This window comes from Macadamia integrifolia, unplaced genomic scaffold, assembly GCF_013358625.1.
Source record: "Macadamia integrifolia cultivar HAES 741 unplaced genomic scaffold, SCU_Mint_v3 scaffold2511, whole genome shotgun sequence".
In the NCBI taxonomy this organism is placed as follows: domain Eukaryota; kingdom Viridiplantae; phylum Streptophyta; class Magnoliopsida; order Proteales; family Proteaceae; genus Macadamia; species Macadamia integrifolia.
In genome coordinates this window covers 1-24,458 of record NW_024868762.1, presented here as the reverse complement: position 1 = coordinate 24,458, position 24,458 = coordinate 1, and the positions used below count along the sequence as shown (strand labels likewise).

The 24,458-nt window shown below is 40.2% G+C and overlaps 1 long non-coding RNA gene across 1 annotated transcript; it reads right to left on the bottom strand.

The window, feature by feature from the left end:
• Window positions 1–1,799: 1,799 nt before the first annotated feature.
• LOC122066645 lies at window positions 1,800–23,029 on the bottom strand. The gene is made up of 3 exons (XR_006136421.1): window positions 22,506–23,029; window positions 2,110–2,160; window positions 1,800–2,011 (listed from the first exon to the last, which is right to left on the bottom strand). It is a non-coding gene; the product is annotated as an uncharacterized LOC122066645 (long non-coding RNA).
• Window positions 23,030–24,458: the final 1,429 nt, after the last annotated feature.

The window sequence follows — 24,458 nt, the reverse complement described above, 5'->3', positions numbered from 1 at the left end:
TGTGAATTTTTTAATCATAACCTATGATTTGGGAAAAATTCTCTCATTGTTTTGGTGTCTTATAGCCTGGAATTGAAGACCTAGTTGCTTTAGTTTAGTGGTCGAATCGAAAGCGCAAAATCCTAACTTTAAAGGAAGCTTGGTCTATGGGGTTCATCATTATGGCAAACAATCTATGGAGGGAAAGAAATGCTCAGCATTTTGAAGGAAGAAATCTTGGCAACGTTCGTGTTTTTGAAAGAATAAAGCAAGACTTCCAAAGAGCAAATGTAACTGTTAATGATCAAATCAAATGGCCCTTTGATCTTATATGCTATCGAACACTTGGACTGCATATGGGATCTAGCCGAACATCATGCATATTGGAGGTGTTTTGGTGCAAACTTATGCGTGACTGGAAGAAACTAAATGTGGATGGTTGCTCAATTGAAAATCCAGGAAGAGTTGGGGCTGGTGGGGTGTTGCGAAGCAATAATGGGGTTGTGTTGGGCTCTTTTAAAGCTTTCAATGGTATGCATTCTAGCTATGTGGCTGAGTTTAAAGCTTTGATGGAAGGTTTGTGTATGGCGAAAGATTTAGGGGTGCGATTGCTTTAGATTGAAGCTGACTTTGCGGCCATGGTCACTGCTATCCAAGTAAGAGTTATTCCTTGGTACACTGAGTAGGATTGGATTTTGATACAGCCATACCTAAAGTCTATAATATGGAAGATCTCTCACTGCTTTAGGGAGGCAAATTGCATTGCTGACTTCCTAGCAAAGGAAGCAGCAAAAAAAGGAATCTCAAAGAGGAATGTAATTTTTCCATATCATATAAGGGACGAGATCAGCCATGATGTTGAGTCTAGGCCTAGATATAGGTTTGACTAAATGGTTTTTTCTCCTCTACTGATAGCAATGCCGAAGGTGGAGGTTAAAAATCCAGTTTTTATGTTTCTTCTGTAATATTTTTTTCCTTTTAATGAAAATCTCATCCTTTTAGAAAAATAAAAAAAATAAATAAATGGAACCCACAATCAAAATACCCTACACGTGCAGGGAGGAGTGAGGAAAAATACCCTGCATGTGGAACCCATAGTAGGGCTACGTTTGGTAACTTTTTTGGAGTTTTTCGTTCTATGGGAATGAAAAAAATGGAATAAAGCGGTTGGTGCATTTATGGTGTGTTTCATCTTTTTTGGAATAAATAGTGAAAAAAAAAAGGTAGAAACGATAATTGACGGAATGACAAAAGGTATTTCCATTGTTCTAGTTTCATTCAAAAAATAAAAATAAATAAATAAATAAAAAATAAATAAAAAGGTATTTTGACATAGAAACTGAAATTTTCGTTTTTGATATGAAACGTCGTTTCTGGAACAGAAACGTTACCAAGCGTAGCCTAGGTGTTCCTCTCTCACATCTCTCTTGCTTTCTCCCTGCATTAGCCACACTACCTTTTAAGGAACCCTCTCCCATTTTAAATAGGAATTAATATAATGAACCTTTTAGCTTGCTATCACCATGGAGGAAAAATTGGACTATTCAAGGTTAATTGATTATTGATTCATGTTTCATTTTCAATTCCTTTTGGTGGAGCTGTATCATTTCTCCTCTTCCTTGCTTCCCTTTTTCTCCACACATTACCATTTAAGAGTGGTCATGCCATCGAAATCCACTGCCTCCCATTGCACATCCCATATGACTTCCACTCCTTACCTCACAGATTTCCCAATGAATGTGTATTTTAATTTAATAACAATGAACATTAATTGCTAAAACCGCCACACTGGGAGAGAATATTGTGAGAAAAAAGACGTGTAACTAAATCAACTTCTCATTTCAAAATCTTTTTTTTCAACAAGAATGAAATACTAGCTTGATCTCAAAAGATAAAAAATTCTTATATTCCTCATGATTCTTGGATCAGCAGATTAAGATGCTAATTCTTACTAGGCTTCCCGTACAATGGGCATGTAATTATCTTGGACTTGAGTGGCAGTGACCAATTCCTCAGGACTAGAATCAGCAGCCTGCAACAAGGTTATGGAAAATAAAGCTTATATACGATTGGTTTAGCAAATAAAGGTCACTACCAATGAATCCTCACTATATAATCAAACAATTTTACCTTGAATTTCATTGGGAAGACAACTAACTTGGCCTTGTAGGTTTTCAGCCTCTGGACATTACAAATGGAGAACAGATAAGCGACCGAGATGAAAATTATCACAGATATAACAGGAGTTACTGAATCCAAATCTTATAAGAAATTAAGTTAAACAGATATGAAAATTCAACAAAAAAACCAAAGCACCATTGACAGCAACCATCACAACCAAAAAGAAATAATCTACCAGTTATCATGAAACGCATCCAGTAAAACCTTATGAAATTGGTCTATTTGCTCTACCATTTGACTTACTTCAATAACACCAGAAGTTGTATTTCTGGTGTTAAACCACACAACCACACCAACAACAACATCAACAAACCCATAAATACCACTTCACCACAAACTGAACCCTAACAGCCCACAAAATCTCACCACAGAGATGATGATCTCTCAGCCAAGATAATGGATAATATACCTGAAACACAATACTTCGCTGCCATGATTGTTGTTGGGAGTCCAAGAAAAAGCCGAACGAATGTTGTAAACCCCTTTGCTTTCTTCTATCTAGAGCCAAAAAGGGCAAATTTTACTTGGCCCCTACTTGATAGAGGTATTTATTTTTTTTCTGTGGTGGAAAACACTATATAAAAGTTACAAGTGCTTCACTTGTGGAATTCAAAGCTGAGCACTGGGACTTGGTTTCGAGTCCCCCTCCAACACAATGCAATCATCCCCGTCCTCGGGTTGCCCCCTTTGGCAGCCACCAAGTATAAATTTTGTTGTTTGATTTTCTCCAATATCTCAATGTTGGCCTTTGAAGTTTTATAATCATAATCCTTTCTTCTTATTCTAAGAATATGCATTTGAGTTCAGAGAGGAAAGCACTTTGGGGGTGAATTGTTACGGAATTATAGCCGGAAAGAAAAACAGTCACCCCTTGACAACATATTTACCCCATACTGTTTTTATGTAATCAAAGCATTAGAACCTCATGACCCTTGAACTCTGTTAGGTTTTAACACAACCCATTCTCATTTCACGAAGAGGCATCTAAAAAAAATAAAATTGGCAAGCATCTAAAATAATTCATGACAAGCAAGACACTAAGAAAAAGAAAAATTAGTTTCTATGTGACTGGTTCATGACAATGGCCATTGGCCCAAAACACAAAAGGGGTAATGAACTTTTTCTACATTATTAAAAAAGAAAGGGAGAGCTTTTGTGCATGGTATTGCACCAAACTGTTGGATGGGGTAAAAGCCATGTATCATACACAATTATACCCATCCAATGGTTTGGTATATGACAATGCACCGTGCACTGTGCACGGCCTTGCACATAATCTTTTGCCAAAAAAGAACTTTAAAATGTGTGATATAAAAGAATGCATTTCCTCATCTCTTCAATGTCAAAATGGTTGTTCATATCACCAATATATATCTATCTATGTATCTTATAAAACTAAGCACTTCTCTATTTTTGGCAAAATTTTCAATTGACTATAATAACCCTATTACAAAGTAATATTACTCCTTGCTCTCTCAAGGAATAGCAACATTCGCTTGGAGTTGAGACCTCTCTCTCACCTCACTCACCTCCCAAGAGTTCCTGTAAAAATACTGACTCTCTCCCTCTTGAACCATCCCTCACCTCGTCAAGAGTCCTTTTGCAAAACGACACCTCCCTCTCCGCCACAAATATCTCTCCCATCATCTTCCACTAAAAAAAAAGTGTCGATTCTTTCTACTCATCTCCCTCCCTTAGTTTCTTCCTGATAGCAAAATACAGGGCCCCTTAGTATCTTCCCCAAGAGGTATTCTCTCTCTCTCTCTCTCTCTCTCTCTTCTCTCTCACACACACACACACTAGCACACACACCCCTTTCAGAATCTCTCCTCTCTAATGTCTACGTGTACAAAGTCATGGATATACTTTAAAGTTTCCTTAATTTTTCTCTCCATTTTATGATACAGGTCTTTTCTACTGATAACTGATTTATATTCTTCGTTTCATTAGTGATTGTGGAAAAGGATGGGGTGCCCAAGGATTTTGAGGAATTCATCCAACTACGGTCAGAAGAAGGTAATGTCACACCTCATCCAGACACTTAACTCTCACTTCCTTAGAAGTTCATGTGCAAATGCACATCAACCATCCTTAGGAATGGCGCCCACCAAACACTCAATTTCCAACAATTAAATCCCCCATAAACTCATAGAATGTATTTAAAAAGTATGCAGCACAATCAGGTCTGTGTTTCACGCCCTTTTATATTCTTATTGATTTTTAGGGGATAATCAGATCTCCAGGCCAGCCTTAATCTAGTACATTAGTTTTAATTTCTTGGGGTTTCGATCTATGTCCTGCGACAAATGTAGAACCCATAGAATTGTGGTAATAGGATCAATTTTTTTGGTTTTACAATCTAAAGAGGTAGTCTCACAATTCATCAGGTCTTTTTTTTTTCCCCATTTTTTAATCTCCTACTATTAATTTATAGCAGGCAATATGTGTTAGGATTTTTATTGGGCCCAAGCAATTATAAACCCACTCTGATTAGGAAACTCCTAGCTCAATCCATTGTGGGAATGAATTAGGGTTTTAGGGATTCTATTATAAATAGCAGCTAAAGGTCCCTGCAACCGTCACAATGAATTAGGGTTTTAGGGATTCTATTATAAATAGAAGCTAAAGGTCCCTGCAGCCGTCAGTTTGAATCTGACACTTGTTTATTTTTAGTTTTTGGCTCAATCTATGTCTTGCAACAGATGCACAACCCATGGATGGTTTTTTTTTTTTTTTTTTTTTTTGGTAGAACACAACCCATGGATAGTTGGGATCGATTGCATGGAACTCTGGAATCCATGAATTTGTTGTTCACCATTTCCTTCTTTTATCATTGTAATCAAATTGCATCATAAAGGTTCTAAGGCAGTTCACTAATTCTAAGAAAGCATATATTCACTATTTTGTGATAAGGGCTTTGTGCCAATATGTGATATGGTTTTGTTTGAGTGGTTAGGTCCAAAACTCTTGGGTTCTTTTTGAATTCATCCCATTTCTATACCAGTAGGCTCCTTCTGTGATCGACGACTTCCAGTCCTGGTGGTAATCCTACTATGCTGGGATCTGGATGTAGCTCTTTCTAACCGTGCATCTACTACTTTAGCTCACATCAACAGTTCTAAAATAACCTCGTTTTCTGATATGCAGAGTCAGGGTGACTGGAAACGCAGTCTCCGATCTTCTAAAGGTAATCCTCTTTACAACTCTATTGTAGAGTATGAAAAGGCCTTTCATATTAAGTATAACCCAGATTGTCAAGCCATGAAGGAGAGACACCAAAGGGCTATAGAAACTTTAGAGCGTGTTGAGCGCCATGAATTTATGGGCGGCCAAAGAATACGAGTAAGTCCATCGGCAGTCTTCCCATAAGGTATGACTGTTTCCATTGCAAGTTCGCGCGTTTGATGGAGAAGAAACCTCCTCTGCCAGACACTACTTTTGCCATTGCTAACGTGGTGAAAGTCCAAGCCTATAAAGCTATAAAGCATGTGACCTTCTCGGGTCTATTGGCCATTGATCATGAGTGGCACAATGTAAGGGACCACGTGGCCGTGGTCAAGTATCGTCCCTACCTTGGTATTCTATTTCTCTTTTTCATTTTTGATCGTCAATGCTTTTGTTTTATTTGGCTGCCATATATATACTTTTTCTTTCCAACTGCGCTTCCTGCTAGTACTGCTCAGGAGTCTTCTGATGTCCCAGATGAAGCCCAGGCTATCGAGGAACTGTCTGACCTACCGATGAGTGACCCTCCAAAAGAACAAGTCTCCCTGAAAAGGTTGAGAAGAGTAAAACGGCTAGCAGCCACTTCGACCAAGTTAGCTTCTATGGCATCAAGGTAATCTCAGTCCGAAATGCTTATATCCATCTCTCCATCCAAGAAGTTTGAAGAAGAAACCACTATGCCCCTGCATCACTATGCTGGCACTTCTGTGGTCTCTGGTGCACTTAACAGTGGAGATAAGGATTCTGGTCAGACCAGTCAAGCCACCACTCCTCCTGTCTTGCCTACAATCTCATGTCCTCCGGTCTCTAAAGAAGTAAGTCACCCTATGCTGACCTTTTTTTTTTTAATGAGCGAGGGAGGGAGTAGCTAACCTTTAGTTTTTTGTAGGCTTCCCCTCCTTTCACAAATTTTTGTGGCATGCTCTCCCGTTTGAATGCTTTAAGGTCCTCCAAACCTCAGTCTTTCACAATGGCCCAGAGCGAATCCTCTCAAGGTCCCTTTGTTATTGATCGAGCGCAGTGGTGATATGGAGTAGGTTACAGATGAGCTTCTGGCTGACCCCTCCCTTTCAACAAAGCAATAGGGTTGTTGGGAGTACCTTAAGGACCTAAGCAGGCTGATTGGAAGTCCCATTCCTGAGGCGGTTGACATTAGAGACTCGACTCAGCAATTTCTCAATGCCCATAAGGTGTCCTCTTAGAAGGCAGATGCTAGACATGCCAAACTGGAGGGCCTGATGGCGGCTGCAACAACTTCTAAGGAGAAGATTAAGAACTTGGATAGGGAGATCAGCCGTCTCCAAAAAGAAAAAGAGGAGGAAAAACAGTTGATGGAGTTGAATGCTCTAAGAGTTCAAGGAGCTCTACGAGGAAGTAGCCTCGTTGGCTGAGGATCTACAAGCCTTCGATCCACGAGTTGAGGCATGGGAACGGGATTTGCTTGAGGCCACACATCAACTATCTCAGATAGACTATAGACTCGACGCTGGCTGGTCTTAGATGGCTGACTAGTTCAAATTTTAGGGCCTCCGAGCCATGAATGTCTAAGGGGAATGCCCCTTAGCATGCTTGGATAATTTTCTCCTGCCTTCTTTTCTCTTTTCTGCTACCTCCCCTCTTTTTTTATGAATGTTTCTGGTCCCTTTGGGTTTTATGCAATGAAATTCTCTCCATCCTTGTTCTCCTATTCCTTCTTTGGTTGGTTAGTACTGCCCGTGATCATAAACAGAGTGGATTATTCATTATCTACGCTTGTTCCCACATAGTTGGAAGTACCCTTTCAAATACTTCCCATTGATCGGCTTTAATTGAATTCGCCCATCCAGATCCCGTAGCCTGTACGCTCATCCCGTAAGCGTTTGGTATACTTCAAACGGTCCTTCTCATGTAGGCAAGGATTAAAGTATCGGTATCGGTCGCTGTATCGGTCGGTCAAAATTAAGATACGTATCGGAGGGTATCGTATCGTATCGGAGATACGCTAAGATACGCTAAAGATACGCACATAAATGGATAGGGAACACATTTTTATACACTTTTGCATAAAAAAATAGTTAAAAAAAGTTATATATAACGTGTAGAATGCATAAATACTTAAGTGGAGGGTATCGTATTGATAGACAAATATATTGAGTTGAAAATGTTCAAAATGATGAGGGTATGGTATTGATAGACAAATATATTTTTTTGAGAAAAATCAAAATTTTCCATGGAAGTTGTAGAACACTTGTTTTTATATAACATATAAAAAATCTAAACATTTTTAATCATTGAGCATGAATAGATCTAAGAAATTTGAAATAAATTGAAACCCTCATTTTCTCTTGAAAAAAGTTTGTAAATCCTTATAAATCCAATGATTTCATGTAATAATGATGCACAAAATGTGATTCTAAGTATGATGAACTAGGGGTGTCAATTCGTGGGCTGAACCGACTAAACCGATCGGGACCGACCGTTTATAGACCGGTCCAGCCCAGAACGTTTATTAAACGTGTCGGGCTTGAGCCCGGCCCGTTTATAAACAGTCGGTCTTGGTTTTGCTACTTGGACCGTCGGGTGCCCGACCGAGACCGACCGTTTAACACCCGATCGAGACCGGCCTATTGTGCACTGGCCTAGCCCGACCCTTTAATGATTGTAGAATACCTATTTTACCCCCCAAATTAGAAAGTAAAAACTAAAAAGTAAAAACATGTTCATATTTTAAATAATAGTTATATTTGGTATCATTTATTAATTTATTGTCATTTTTTTGGATTTGCATGAGTGGGTCGGAATATAAGAGCACATTTTAAAGAGGGTCCGTTTAAAAACCGGTTAAAGCCCGTTTAACATTAAACATGTCCGTAGCCCAATTAAGGCCCGACTAAAGCCCGATTAAGGTGGCCCGATTATAGCCCGAGGCCGACCGACCGAATATAAAGTGTACCATGCCCTCAATAACTAAGCCCGATTAGTTAAATGGGCGGACACGGTGTAGCCTTTGAAAGTCTTTAAGCCCGATTAAGCCCGATCGAAACCGAACCGACTCGACCGGTTGACACCCCTATGATGAACCTTAGATTTGTAAAAAAACTTGAAAATCTAAGGTTAAAGTTGAACAAAGTGAGTAAAGATTCAAGAAATTACTATTCAAAATTTTCAACTTTCAAGTTCAAGGTTCTTCTTGGAGACTATGTTTTTCTCCTTCTTTGAACCATTCACTTCGACAATGTTTCTTTCAATCTACCATTTGAGTCTCCAAAAAGGTGCGTGAATCAAAGGGGAAGAAAGAAGATAAATATAGAAAACTATTGGTGAGAGTTTGAAGTGTTTGTTCAAACAATAAAAGGCACATTCATGGGAATTTTCATATTTTCAGTCGATACGTACCGATACGGTACCGATACAGTACGATACGGCTCGATACTGCACGATACGATCGATACATACCGATACGTACCGATACTCTCAGGAATTTCCAGATTTTTAAAAGTTCGTATCGTAGAGTATCGTACGTATCGGTACCGATACGGTACGGTACGATACGATACGCACGATACAGCGATACGTAAAAGGGGGCCCAAAATTCCTCGTAGCGTATCGGTATGTATCGTGCCGATGCCTACCGATACGGATACGTATCGGCCGATACAGCACGATACGCACCGATACTTAAAACCATGCATGTAGGGAACCATTTACCAAATGGGCTAGTCTTAGCCCCAATTAGAAGAAGAGCCTTCCATACCACCTCTTTTATGCCTGCATATAGTTTAGTGCCTTGACAGTTGACATGCTCTTTAATTAGGTCCTCTAATTCGGTCAACATAGCTTCGCTGTACTCGAATTTCGTCAAGCTATATTGGCGTGCGACTCATAATGACTTCACGATAGCCTCCATGGGTAATACTGCATCGTGACCGAATGTCAAAGAGAAAGGTGTGGTTCCCATACCTGACTGTTTGGTGGTCCAGTATGCCCAAAGGACTTCAGATACTAATTCGGCCCAGGAAGATGGATTATCAGTAATGACTTTGGCCAAGTTTGATTTTAGAACCTTTTTTTTTGCCTCAGCCTAACCATTTCCATGGGCGTTATAAGGGGTTGAGTGGATGATAGTGATTCCATGCTCCTTAGCAAACTCTAGCACTATATCTCCTATAAACACACTTCTGTTATGACAGGTTAAGGTTTCAGGGAGGCCAAAATCTGACCACATCCATTTGAGTTACTACCTCAAGGGGAATGGCTTCTACCCACTTGGTGAAATAGTCCATCGCAACCAGTACGAAGCTATGCCCCTGGCTGGAAGGAGGTTATATCTTTCTAATGATGTCCTGACCCATCCCCTGAATGGCCATGGTCTAACAATAGGATGCAAATTAGCCGCTGAAGCACGTTGGATTGGTCCATGCCTTTGACATGCTTGACACCCCTTTACATACCTCAGGTAATCATCCATGATAGTTGGCCAATGATAGCCATACCGTCTGATTAACTATCGTATTTTTTGGCTGGCCTGATGTGCTCCGTAGATTCCCTCATGGATTTTGTCTATGATCTATAGGGGTTCGTTTACCCCCACACATTGCAGTAACAGGCCATCTTCAGCCTTCCTGTAAAGCTAACCCCCTAAAGTCACGTACCTTAGGGCCTAATACCTGGTCTTTCGGTCAGTTTTTCTATTGGGATTCTGCAGAAACTATAGTAGTGGCATTCTCTAGTCAGGTTTCAATTCTTCTAAGTTGTTCACCTCTACTGGCTTGCATTCTGCAATTGATGAGAATAGTTTCCTTCAGAGGGTTATCACTTGCTCACATTGGCCTTCTCCTAGTTTTGCACCTGAAGCGACCTGGGCTAGACTGTTGGCCATTGAGTTTTCCTTCCTTGGAATGTACCTAAGGGATGCATTTTGGAATCTTTTGATCAGACTTTTGGCCCTGGCTAGGTATCCCACTTCACTCTCACATCGATAGTCTTCAGCAATCTGCTTAACCACTAATTGGGAGTCCCTGACCACTTTGACCACTGGCACGTCCATCCCTAGGAGGGTTTCCAAGCCAATCAGTAGGGCCTCATACTCTGCTTGGTTGTTGGAGTAACTAAAACACAGCTGAAAGGCCAAATGCATTTCCACACCATGTGGGGAGATGATTACCACTCCTACTCCAGCTAACCGTTCCATCCTTGACCTGTCAAAGAACATCCTCCAAGGACATAGACTGATCATGTTCTCTTGTGATACTTCCAATGATGGATGGTCCGCTAAAATGCCCGCTAATGTCCACCCCTTCATTGGCTTTTGAGGCATGTATTGTAAGGCAAACTCGGTTAAGGCCATAGCCCACTTGCCAATCCTCCCGTACCCTCATAACTTGCAGATGACGTTGGTGAGGACTATTGTATAGAAGACAATGATTTTTATTTTTAGATGATGTAGATTTTGAGTTAGACTTTGAAGACATAATTTAATTCAACATTACTTTAAGTTTGAAATTTGAAATAGATAGTTGAACTTTGAATTTTAGTATTATATTAGTATAGTTAACCCTTGCTTGCATTTATGCTTGTGTGGGTGCTACTCCGGTTCATTATCACCTACAACTTATAGATCATGTGGACCGTTGATCTCCAAAAAACCCTAGGCCAGGTTTGGGGGTGTCATAGAAATGGTTAATTATGTCATGGAATACGGTATTCATAGCCCTTTGGTAAGTGGCCCCCACGTTCTTAAGACTGAATGGCATCACCACTCATTCATAAGTCCCTAATGCCCCTAGGCATCAGAATGCCATTTTAAGGACATCCTCTTTGGCTATGAATATCTGGTTGTAACCTGCATGGCCATCCATGAATGACAAGATCTTGTGTTTGGATCCAGAATCCACCATGTCCACCACAGGCATTGAGTATTCATCCTTAGGTGTGGCCTTGTTTAAATCCCTAAAGTCAATGCACACTCTAAGTTTACCATTCTTTTTTCTGACTAGGACCACATTTGATAGCCATTCCACATAACTGGCAGTTCTTATGAAACCAGCCTTGAGCAGTCGTTCAACCTCATCTTTTATTTTTAGGATAAACTCCGTAGCCATCCGCCTGGGGAGTTGTTTAAATGGCCTATATCCGCTTTTGATTGGCAACCAATGCTCTACAAGCCTATGGTTTAATCCTGGCATTTCAGAATAGTCCCAAGAAAAACAACTTCTATTAGCCATGAGGAGGCTTACAAGTTTTTCTTTGAAGTCTGGCCGTAACAACTTGCTTACAAAGATAGGCTTTTAGTCTAATTTTGTGCCCAGATTTATCTCCTGCAGAGGATCTTTTATTTCGGCCAATGTTTCTTCCACCTTTAGTGGCGTTGGTGGGAGCTTTCTCACCTCGACGCTTTGGGTATATTCTTGTTTGTCGGCCATGACTGTCGACGCATCTGCCAATTGGTGTTCGATTTGGGCCGCTGCTAGCCTTCTAAGTGTGTTCTCAATGGCTTCTTAGTCCATCTTGGGTTGCATCTTCTACTAGCCTTGACTTCTTACTGGCTGCCTCCTAGTGATGCTGGTTGCTCTTCAGTGACGGTCATAATGGTCAGCCTACCTTCCTCATCTGGCTCAAGGAACTTAATTGGGGATACGTCCCCATGGTAAAACATGGCATCAGCTAAACTAGCATTAACTAGAAAGGGTCGATTGTCCGCTATGACTACCTCCACCTGACCTCCTTCATTTCAGAACATGAGGAATTGATGTAAGGAGGACAACACACATCTATTAGCGTGGATCCAGTCATGTGCTAATAGTGCGTTATAGTTTGCCACTGCGTCCATGATGAAGAAAGCAGTCATGGAACTTTGGCCTCCAATCTTTAGCTTAACTGGTAGGACGCTCCTTGGGGTATTTGCTCCTCTAAGAAAGTTTATCACAGCCACATCCATCGGGATCAAGTCATTTTCATTCCTCTAGAGTTTGGCCATCATTCTTGATGGTAGTATATTGACCATCGTGTCGTTATCTACCAGTATCCTTGAGATAGGTTTCGTATCCATGCTTATGGTAACATAAAGTGGCTTCAAATGCTGGGTCACTTCTTTGATTGGCCGGTTAAACGAGGCCTTAGCCATCTCTCGTGTTGGTTCTGGAGCTGGAGGCCTGCTTTCTTCCTCTTTTCTTGAGCCAACTTCTAGCTTCTCAGTTAGTTCGGTAGCTAAATGCACCCCTAGAATTTCTAGAAGTTGGTCCTCTCTATCAGAATCAATCTCCTCTATGTGAACTGGTTGATTCTGGATTACTTTAGGAAGTATGTACACCATATTGATGGGTACTTGGGCCTCCACTGATCCGAACATCATGCTAATAAATTCTTCAAAGTCCCCACTTCTTTCTGTTTTTAGGTTGAACACTTCGGTGCTAGCTTCTGAGTTGGCCACCTGCTTTGTATTAGGGTTGGGTTTTCTACCCTGCCTCTGAGTGCCTGGCCAAATCTCCACCCTAGTTGGTGGTTCCCGGACCTTAGGTTGGCCTCTGGTTCTTTGCCGATCTACTGAGTTGTGATGCCCGATACTAGTGCGCCTTCTTCCCTCTACCCTTGTTCTTTGTAGACTGGGGGACATGATCTTGCTGTCCTTTCCCTCCGGATAGCAGCTTGTTGCCTTTGCCATCTCCTTTTCTAGGTTTTGGTCATACATTACCATTCGTTAAAAGGCAAATTAGGATGTCTGGTCGTACGCCAATGGTCATTGCGATCCACCCTTGGTCGTACCATAGTAAATATGGGCTTTTTGGTTGACCGTCATTCCTTACCCTTATGGGTGTGGAGATGGTCTTGTAGAGGTCCCTTTCTTTAGGGATGTTTTATATGTTCCCTGACCTGGACCCACTCCTTCTTTGGCCTTCTGGATAGAGAACACCATACTCTGTCTTTAACCGACACACGTCCTTCTTTGGCATGCCCCCTGATGAGGCTGGAATTTAGGTTCCAGGCCACCCCCAAAATCCAACCTTCTTTTTGTGTCTCGTCTTGGGCGAGCCCTTCTGGGGCTGTGATTGGCCTCCCTTTCATGGGTTTGTGTACGTTTGGATGGCCGCTAGCCACTTTTGGTCTTCTGACAGTCCTTGGTTAGGCCATCGGATTGGTCCGCAATGCTGATGTCCAACTGTCTAGCCTTGGGGGCCACCTTAGGGCTTTAAGCGTATCTATTTTGCACTTGGTCCGAATGGGTGGCCACCTCAATCAAATGCTTGCAGTGGCGACAAACACTCCATTAGAACCTTTCTCCTGACCGTGGGTCTAAGCTTCCTAACTTTTCATTCCCTTTTTGGGTTTGTAGGTCCTTCAAGTCTTTTAGTAAAAGCAATGGCTCATCAAATGGCCCTTCTCATTCTGGTACAACCTTCTTGCCTCGGTCATGACTTAGACCAACCTTCAACCTTGGGTTTGTCCTTGGAGGCTAAAGCACAACAACGTCTCCTGGATTTTCCAAGGCTAGACGGGAGGTACTGCTGCAGGCTCGATCTTTCCCTCCTGGGGATTACTTGTGGTCGGGATAGTTAGCCCAAGAGGGCCGCATTCACCATGTTGACCATAGGGAAAGGGTCCTCGTCGATCATCATCACACCTTTGTCCTTTTTTGAAAACTTCAAGCAACTGTCGTTTATAGCTTTCTGTATGGCACTATGTAAAACAACGTAACTATTAGTGAAAGTGAGATTTTGAGTTATGCCATTTATAGTACTTCCTACCTTTAAGGTCAGCCACTGAAGGTATTTAGTGCCCCTCAGATACCTTGATCTGCTAATCTCTTAAAAGCTGGTCGAAAATAAACTCAGCCTTGGAGATGTTGAACGAATACCTCATACTTGAGTCATAATTTTGGGATTGGAACGCTCTTTGTGTGGTCCTTCTATCCTAGAGTTTAGTCAATAACTTACAAACATAAGGTTTGCCTTCCATAATTTCAGCCAGGTCAACTTCACAGTTTATAGTGTCGGTGGGTTTTTTTGTGACCAGAACCCAAGAGAGCTAGGTTATATGTTGGTCCCTTGTACATATTTCTAGTAGAGGAGCATTTTTGCTATTTTGCTCTTAAGATTTGCTCGTAGCAAGTGGTCTGTGCCACTAACTAACTCAGTTCCGTGAACTCTTGACCATTGAACTTCTTCCTTAGCTCCAAAGATAGGCCGATAAGGGTCATCTTTCGAAGTCACTTTCTTGCAAGTTGACCACAAATTGGTGTTTCGCAACCTTGAATCAGTTGACAAACTGGTCAATGGACTCGCCAAGTACATCCTTGCAAGATCGGACACTGATACCATGGGCTCGGTCCTGTAAAACTGGAGATGGAACTTATCCTCCATCTCAGCCCAGTTCTAAATGGTATTTACCGGTAAATTACAATATCATGAGAAGGTTGCCCCAGTTAATTAGTTGGGGAATAATCTTAGCTTTAGGACGTCACTCATCCCTACAGCCCCACATTGGATAGTGAAACGAGTGATGTGCTCTACTGTGGACATATTGTCTTCGCCCAAGAACTTAGAGAATTTTGGTATCTTCAAATTCCTACCCACATTGACCAGGTCAAGATACTCAGGGTATGGCTTTCTATAAATGGGTCTTGTGATTGATCGAAAGGCGGGGTTGATCTGGTCTTGATTTACCCTGATCAACTCCTCACGGTAAACTGCCATGGGGTTACGTTGGTCAGCTAGCGGTTCTGGCACTACTAAGACCGTATTCTATTCAGTCAAACACATTATTGTCATGCCAAGGTGCCCCTTAAGATTCTGGAATATTTTGAAGAGGGACGATTGCCCTACCCCCATTCCATTGGCCAAGATGGCCGTGGTGATTAGCTTGGTAGGTCTGGCTACCTAGTGGTATGGTTTTTGCCTCTGTGGCAACCGAATTGGCCGGAACATACAACGAGTTGTTTATCAGGACATTACTTACCCCTGAGGCAGCCGTGCTGGCTGATGCGTACCATGAGTTGTTTATAGGAACATTACTTGCCCCTAGGGCAGCCGTGTTGGCCGGTGTGTACCACGACCCTTGTTGGTAGGTAGGATTGGAATACATTACCTGTGGGCATTGGGTCATCCCAATGTTCCCATCCTGAGTCGTGATTCCCATTTCTCTGCTTTGTTCCCTAAATCCAGGGGGTTACTTGATGAAGCCATGTTGGGGTTGGCCTGGCTGCTCATCTGCACATGTAGCGCTAGGAGCGCCATCATCTGGTCAAACTTCTGATCAATTCTATTATTCATTGAATGGGATATCACCGGAATACCCCTTGCATGGCTATCGCCAAATGTCTGGACACATCTTTGGTGGCTACTTCTGGATGCCCTCCGAAAGATGGACTATTTTCCTTAGAATTCGAGCTTATAACTTTCGAGAAGTTCAGCGCTTGCTGCTCCTCTAAATTTCTGGAACTACTTGTTAGGGTTACCATGCTTGCGAGGGTTCCATTGGGCGTGCCAAAAAAGATGTTGGCACAAAATTCTTCCCTTAGTATGTTACGATCAATTGATCATATTGGTGAGTGCGTGGGCATGCCAGAATCCTTCCTGACTGCATTCAATGATGAGTCTGACCTCGATAAAACGACGTGGGCACTCCTCTTGTCCCGATTGCTTTAGGGACTTTTTAGGCAATCAAGACCACCAAAATATAGAGGAATAAACATAAATATATTCCTTGAAGGGGTTTTGAATACAATGCACTAGAGTCTAAAGGTAGACCCTGTGGAAGAAAATTTTGAAATAAGACAAAGAGTTCTACTCTACTTCTATCTCTAAACAATGGAAAGCAAAGGAAATAAATAGTTGCATTGTTGTTGGATTCTTGTGTGATTGGTTGAAGATCCTTCTTTTGGCCCATCTCCACGTACACCATTAGCCCACTTCCCCCAATGAGCTAGGTTCTAATGCACATGTGACACCTGTCCCATGGAAAAAGTTTTTCTGCATGGATGTCCTCAAATACCCTTATGTGTTGATGCCACATTGCTAATGGGTAACAGACTTTCTAAAATGCCACGGTCAGCCCACATTTTCCCTCTACATATGAACCATCTTTGCCACATCATCAGGTACATGTTTTCAAATTTTGGCACCAACAGTTATATATATTAGAAGATTTTAATCAATTTCGATCAGGAGATGCTTTCACCAATTGGAGGGCAAAAAAACCCTCTAATATATTTTTCCATCTGAAAAATATATTACATCTGGCGCTGTCCTAGAACTTTAAGCTGTGGATTGTAAAGACAGATTTGAATTGTATTTGCCTTATCCATATCATTGGGTTTGGCTGTCTTTATATAATAATGAATTTCAAATTTGAAATTTACAGTGACAATGAGATAAGATCAAATGAGCGTTTTAACAACTTCCTACAAAATTGGGATAGACATTGACTAGGTCTACCAGTATTTAAATTCAAATTTTGAATTTGAATTACTAGAAACCATTGTGCTTAACAGTTCCCCTCAAGCTAATGGTTGCCGTTGTGTAATCCTCAGCTTGTCACGTAAAAAAATGTATTGGATGGTGGACAAAGGCTTGGTCAATATATTAGCTAGTTGATGTTTGGTGGAGATGAATCGTACTTGAAGACGACCTTGGGAGACCAAATGCCGAACAAAGTGAAAGTCCACTTCGATATGTTTTGTTTGAGCATGGAATAATGGATTGGCAGTGAGATATGTGGCCCCTAAGTTGTCACACCATAACATTGAAGGCTCGATCATTGGGTGGCCTAATTCTTTTAGTAGTGACTGCAACCATATAATTTCTACTGTTGCGTTTGCCCGGTACTCAGATTCAGTAGAGGAGCGAGCAATGGTTTGTTATTTTCGCGCAGACCTTGAGACAAGATTACAGCCAAGAAATATTGCATAGCCACTTGTGGATCGTCGATCATCGACACATCCTATCCAATCGACATCACTGTAAGCCTATAGTTGATTGGTGGAGTCATTTGAAATAAGTAGGCCAGATGTCAGTGTGTGTTTGAGGTAGCGTAATATACGCTTTACTGCCTTCCAATGGTCTTCTATGGGGGCTTGAAGAAACTGAAAGACTTTATTGACTACGAAAGAATTATCTGGCCTTGTTAGGGTGACATATTGTAATGCACCCACCGTACTACGATATTCAGTTGCATCAATTAGGGGCTCTCCTGAATTTTGAGACAGAGTGGTTGATGTAGACATTAGAGTCTGAATAGGTTTGGCACCATCCATTCTTGTTTTTTGTAAGAGATCCATAATGTATTTTTGTTGAGATAGGATGATACCTGGATCATGTGGTACGACCTCGATACCCAAAAAATAGTGCAGCAAACCTAGGTCGCGTATGGAAAACTCCTTTCTAAGGCCACTACGATCTGATGTATGAGCTTAGGATCGGATCCAGTGATGACAATGTCATCCACGTAAACCAATAAGTATATGCATTGTGATCCTTTTTTGAAATAGAACAAAGAGGTGTCTGTCTTTGAACCTTCAAAACCAAATTGAAGCAAAAATATACTTAGCTGATTGAACCAAGCCCTAGGAGCTTGCTTGAGGCCATAAAGAGATTTTTGAAGCTTGCAAACGTGTTGAGGGTTGTCAGGATCAATAAAACCATTAGATTGTGACATGTAGATATCCTATGTGATATTTCCATGTAGGAATGCATTACTTACATCAAGCTGCTTAATTTCCCATTTGTTAACAATTGCAATGGATAGTACTATGGCACAGTTGTGGCCTTGACTACTGGACTGAAGGTTTCAGTGTAGTCAATTCCTTCTGTTGATTGTACCCCTTGGCAATAAGTCTTGCCTTGTAACATTCAACTGTGCAATCAGACTTTCTTTTAATCCTGAAGACCTATTTTGATATCACGCTACCTTTCATCTTTTTGAGCTTCTGAGTAACATGAAGGCACTATATCAGAGTGATATTGAGCCAATGAAACCGATGGAAGTGGAAACTTTGTTGATGGGCGAGGATGAGGGCTAAAAGTCATGGCATGAGTCCTTTGCACCATTGGTACCATAGGTAAATCTGACACAAGTGGAGCTGCAGCTGGATCATCATCATTAGTAGAGGGGGTGGGATCTATATCAGTAGTATTATTTGGTGGAGGGGGAGAAGGAGGTTGTATGGGATTAATAGGTTGCAAACCTGTGGTAGATGTCACGCTTCCAAGTGCTCTTGAGTAGGGAGGGGTAGTGGTGATTGCTAGCCAGGGGTGATTAGATGTGGATGGTGTTATAGGGTTATGGTAGCGAGCCGCATATGGGAAAGCGGTCTCTATAACTCAGCATGCCTTGCAATATAGATTCTCCCTGTAGTAATGTCCAAGCAACAGTATCCAAGATGATTTGGACTGTAACCCAAAAATACACAAGGGATGGATCGGTATGAAAATTTATTCTAATTATAGGGATGGAGTAGAGGAAATACCGTACAGCCAAATACCTTAAAGAATGTATAATTAGGTGCACATTGAAATAAAGATTGAAAAGGACACAAATTATTGAGCACTGGAGTTGGTAACCGGTTGATGAAAAAAACAAATGTTTCAAATGCATATTGCCAAAAGTGTAATGGCAATGTTGCATGAGCCATCAAAGTCAAACCGGTATCAACTATATGGCGGATTTTCCGTTAAACTATTCCATTTTGCTCATGGGTATGAGGGCATGCAACTCTGTGAAGGATTCCTACATTTTGAAGAGTTGTATTTAAACGGCAAAACTCGCCACTCCAGTCTGATTGGAGTGCTTTTATTGGACGAGAAAATTGTTTCTCAACCGTGAGTTTAAACTGTTCAAATATTGAGTGTACTTCAGAACGTTTGGATAAAAGGTAATACCAGGTAAACTTAGAAAAATTATCCACAAAGATAATGAAATAATTATGAGAAGTACTGAAAGTTTGAGGTGCAGAATCCCATACATCTGTAAAAACTAAATCAAGAGGTTCATGACTAACAGTGCCTGTTAGAGGCAGGGCTGTTTTATGAGATTTGCCCATGTAACAAGCTGGAAATTTATTAAGTGCAGAAACAGAGTAAGCCAATGATTGTTATTTTGAATTTCACCCAACTTATTTTCTTGTGAAGGATCAGGTAACAAAGACGCCACTCCTCCAAGGAGCTCTTAAGGACGGGTTGTACCATTTGCAAAATCTCCACTTCATCAATAAACAATGTCCAAAAGCAGCCCATATTGGTGAAGCAGTCTCATAAGATGCTTGGTGTAGGTACCATGGACCTCCGCACCCCCCGCGGGATCGGGATCGCGATACGGCGCGTAGCGCGTGTACACACGCTAGGGTTCAACCCTAATGAGATGAGATAGTATCCCCTGGTCATCAAATGCCAAGGGGGGATACACGTTATGGGTAAAAAGGAGTCGCCACCTAGAAAGGGTCTAGGACCCATAAATGTCTCCCCCAATCAAGGGAGAGAGATTAATGACTCTGATGGATAAGGCTGGTCTGCACCAAGATTCTGGGCAAGTGTCAAATGACAGACTGGGAAGGTGTTAGGCACCCAGTCTGCCCGACCCGAAGGCCGGTCTCTTTTTGTTTGACCGAAGTTTGTTTGTACCCTACTAACTAGTCCTAAATCTAGGTCACTGAAAACCCTAAAGCAGGACATGTGAAAACCCTAAACCAAATGTCTAAATTATGCTAGCTAGGTTATGATGCAAATAATGAAATGATTACACTAATTAAATAAGCCTAAATGATTTAATTAATGTATTATGAGTCTTAGATTAAGCTAATGAAATAAGCCTAAACCTAGGATTAGTTTAGCAACTTATGAAACCCTAAATTAAACTAATTCGATTAATTGAGCCTAACCTAGATGGATGATTAATGAATTTATGAAATCCTAAATTGAATCAGTTAAAATGGTTAATCCTAATCCTTAGTAATTTGTGAAATAAATTATTGCAATCCTACTTAATCTAATTGGTAAAAATATTTTTAAATTAAATGGGGCCTAATTAAATTAGAAAAGTAAAATGGGCTAATTACATTAAATGAATGCATTTTTTCTAATCTACCTAATCTAGTATAGGAGGATTAAACTAAACCTAAGGTTTAATTAGATTAATTATGAAACCTAATTGGACTAATTATGTCTACTTTAAGCTAATCCTAAGATGAGTTAAACATTTTTCAAAACCCTAGTTAATCTAATGAGAAGAGAATCTTTTAACTAATTAATCTAGTTAATTATCCTACATTAAATAACTAATTAGTTGATTGATTAAAATAAACAAACCCCTAGAGGGAAAAAGATTGGTAATTACACAAGTTTAATAAATTGAATTGAATGAAGAAATCAAATGCAATGATTTAAAAAGCTAAATTAACAAACCACAATTAAATAAACAACAGTTGAAATGACTAATTACATTAACTAAGTTACTTTAATTAATCTAAATTAATACTACACTAATGCAAGTGAATGTTGGAGTACAAAAGATAGGAGATGGTAGGAAAACCCAAATCCCCAATACGCACCTAATGCTACGAGCCGGTTTGAGGGGCCAGCCACGCCCGTCCTAAACTAAACACGCCCTAAACTACGTCCCATATATTATTAAGAGATAAAAGAAAACAGAAAAAAGAAAATCATGTCAAAGATCCTTATCCGATGTTGGCAAAAAGAAAAATAGATTCAAGTACGGTCTGATCACCACAGATTTCAAACCCAACAAAGAAAAGAGAGCATAGTGAGTTTTTCTTCTTGTATTTCCTATTATAAAATATATATACCTCCCTTTACTCTCTTCCATAAACAATATGAGATTAAACATTCCCTACTGTTCTGCTTTAAACAAAAAGCAATATCAAGCAGATCAATGGTTCAGACCTTGTGGACAATAAAAACATGGGAAGTTAATAGTGGTGTTTTGAAACTCATATAATACAACTCCACAAATCAAATATTAAGTACTTCACATAACAGGACAAAAAGGGAGCTTCAAAAGAGATTGTTCCACTAGGGAGAGCCAGGAACTCTCGACATATTGGGGATCTATCAATGGCACTTGCTTTTGCACTCGAAAATGGTGGCACACTGAGACAATTGACATCTTCAGGCAACCCGATGTTGGGTTTCCTGCAACATATTGGGAGATCTGTGGATTTTGTGCAAATGGACAGGAGCAGCAGTAGGGAAGGAAAAGAGAAGAAGAGAAGAAGAAGAAAAGAAGGAGGTGCAGGCTCGGATTCGGTTTCAGCAGCAGGGAAGGATATTTTCACAGAGAATAAAATCCAGATTCAAAAGAAATCAAAATAAACAAAATCAGATGGTCAAACAATGTTGGAACTGGGATCGAGTTCAACAAATCAATAATAGAACAGCTACTGAAAATCAGGGATCAATCTACTGGTTAGATCAGCAAATAGAAGGTAATCTTAGCCGATCTAGGATAGGGGGGAAAAAGTAACTTCACAGACCAAAACAGAAATGAGAATGTAGAGATCTAAGAAAAAAAATCGATTACAGTATATGAATTAATAATCAACCAACAGAATGGCAGCAGTACTAGATTGATTATAAATCAGAAACTTAGATTTAACAAATGAAGGGAGAAAGGAGTAGTTGCAGGTTTGGTTAGGAAGAAAAAGAGAAGAAGAGAAGAAGAAGAAGAAAAGAAGAAGAAAAAGAAGAAGAGGAGAGGGAGGTTGAGTTCAGCTGGAGATCCGGTTGCAGCAGGGAAGAAGAAGAAGAAGAAGAAGAAGAAGAAAAAAAAGGGGTTCGGTTGCTGCTGCAGGAGAAAAAGAAAAGAAGAGAAGAAGAAGAAGAAAAGAAGAAGAAAGAGGGGGAGGAAATCAGGGTTTGAGATCCTAATCTAAGGGTCTAGATTAAAAGAACAAAAAAACAATTTAAAAAGACTAAACCAAATCAAATCTACATGTTAAATAAAAAAAATTAAACTTAATTAATCTAAAAAATCAATTACCTAACAATTACCTAAATACCTTTAATTGGACCGAAATAAACCAAACTGAGGCTAATTAAGCATAATTAACCTAAACAAATCAATTATTAATAAATTAGAAATTAATTTATCCAATTAGATAAACTAGTTCTAAACTGCAATTAGGAGAAGAAAAATACCTTAAGCCGGCTTTAATCAAGAAACAAGGGGAGATAACCCTTGTGCTTCAAGGCCAAAACCGGATTGAACCGAATCGGACCGAACCGAATCGGACTAAGTCTCCCGGCTCAAGGAAGGATTACACATTTAAACTTTTATACTTTGAGAGATTATTTATTTAGAGAGAGGGAATTAGCAAAAACCTTCATGGGGCCATATTCCTTCTCTCAAATTTTTCTCAATTTTTCTCCTCCCCTTTGGAAGAGGGGAATGGCTATTCTTATAGCCTTGGGACTTGGGACAATTCTCTCAAATTTCTGATGTGGGACTAAAAAAACTAGAGAGAATTGTCCCAAAAGGCTTGCTTTTGGACAAAGGGGTTTGGGCGCCACGTGGCACCCTTTGATTGCTCGGAATGTAATCTGATACCGAACTTTGGAGTCAACTTTCGGGGGTCATATCTTTCAAACCGTTTGTCGGAATTCGACGTGTAATATGTCGTTAGAAAGCTCAGTCCGAGCACTATCCAATGATGTGAGACACGATTGTAGTCTCGATCGGAAACCTTTACAAAAATATGCATAAAGTAGGGACCCGGATCATATAATGAAAGAGAGAATCGGGCGTCGATTCGCATAGTTCTCGCATCAAAGTGTAATGTCCGACTTGAGGAGACAAACAACAATAATCCACAACATCAAATTCTAATTTTTGAAAACATTTTCTCTTGAAAGTTTATAGGAAAAATTTGTCATTTTCTACTCTAAGTTTGAAAATTCTCCAAGTATAAAATGTCCAACATGTAATCCTTCATATTATCATCATTGCCGGGGGGTGACAAAATTCGGTGTCTACACTTGGCATGCTCGGTTGGGCCATCCACACTCCTGCACAGTTCGCTCCATTATTAATTCTCAGGCATTGTATGCCCTTTTATTGTTTATTCATTTCCAACCCCAAGTCCAAATGACTTTCTTCTAACTCCCTCACTTCTACATGGCTACAACCAAATGGAAGTTAGGATCCTCAAACGCCACATAATTCTCTTCCAAAGTACTATAGTCTAAACTAATTAGAGAATCAAAATAAACCAAACCCAAATCAGACAAAATAGAAGATCCTTCACAAGAGCATCAAATACCAAATCAAAACCAGAACGGTATAGCAGTAATTGCGACTAAATCGATCTAGAAATAACAAATTTAAACAAATATGAAGAGATCAATTAAATTGAAAATAATGCGTTAAATTTGGATTACCCTCTTCCACATATCAGATATTCTTGGCTTCTAGCCATTGATAGTAGTTTCGACAAACGAGACAACTTAAACATCACCATCGCTGGGTAGCTAGTTGCCTACAACCAAGATATTGAGGATTATATCCCAAGGAACGTCTATAATTAGGATTTGGATCAGGGGAGGAGGATAAGGAAATGTGTCACCCACTGGTTCATGGCTGGATCTTGTGCAATCTTTTATCATTCTCTGGAGTGACATGAAATGTGGCTACCCTTGATCCTTTTATTTAGCGTGAAGTCTATATGCCAAGGCCTAAATTTTAGTTTTGGAGGTCTTATTCAGTCCTGGGTTGATGTCTAGTTTTTTGGGAAGCTTTAAAAATTGCTGAAAATGATAAAAATATCAATTGAAAGGTTAACCATGCCAAAACCAGGTGAAACTATCTAAAAATCAGTACTTACCTTATGATTAGATATGATTCTTCGTAAAAAATTTAATATTTTAAAATGGTTTATAAGTGGCTTGATCTAGGGAATGATATTGTCATGCACTGGAACCTGGTTTTCATGTTCTCTTCTTTGTTCTTAATGTATTTGAGACTTAAGAGGCATACGACTTATAAATTAAAGCTTCTATGTTCTTTGAGTTTTGTAGAAGACCCATTTCATAATCAACACTGTACACAATTTGAACAAGTGTAACTCCTTGTTACTCTTAGCCCCTCTCCCCCCC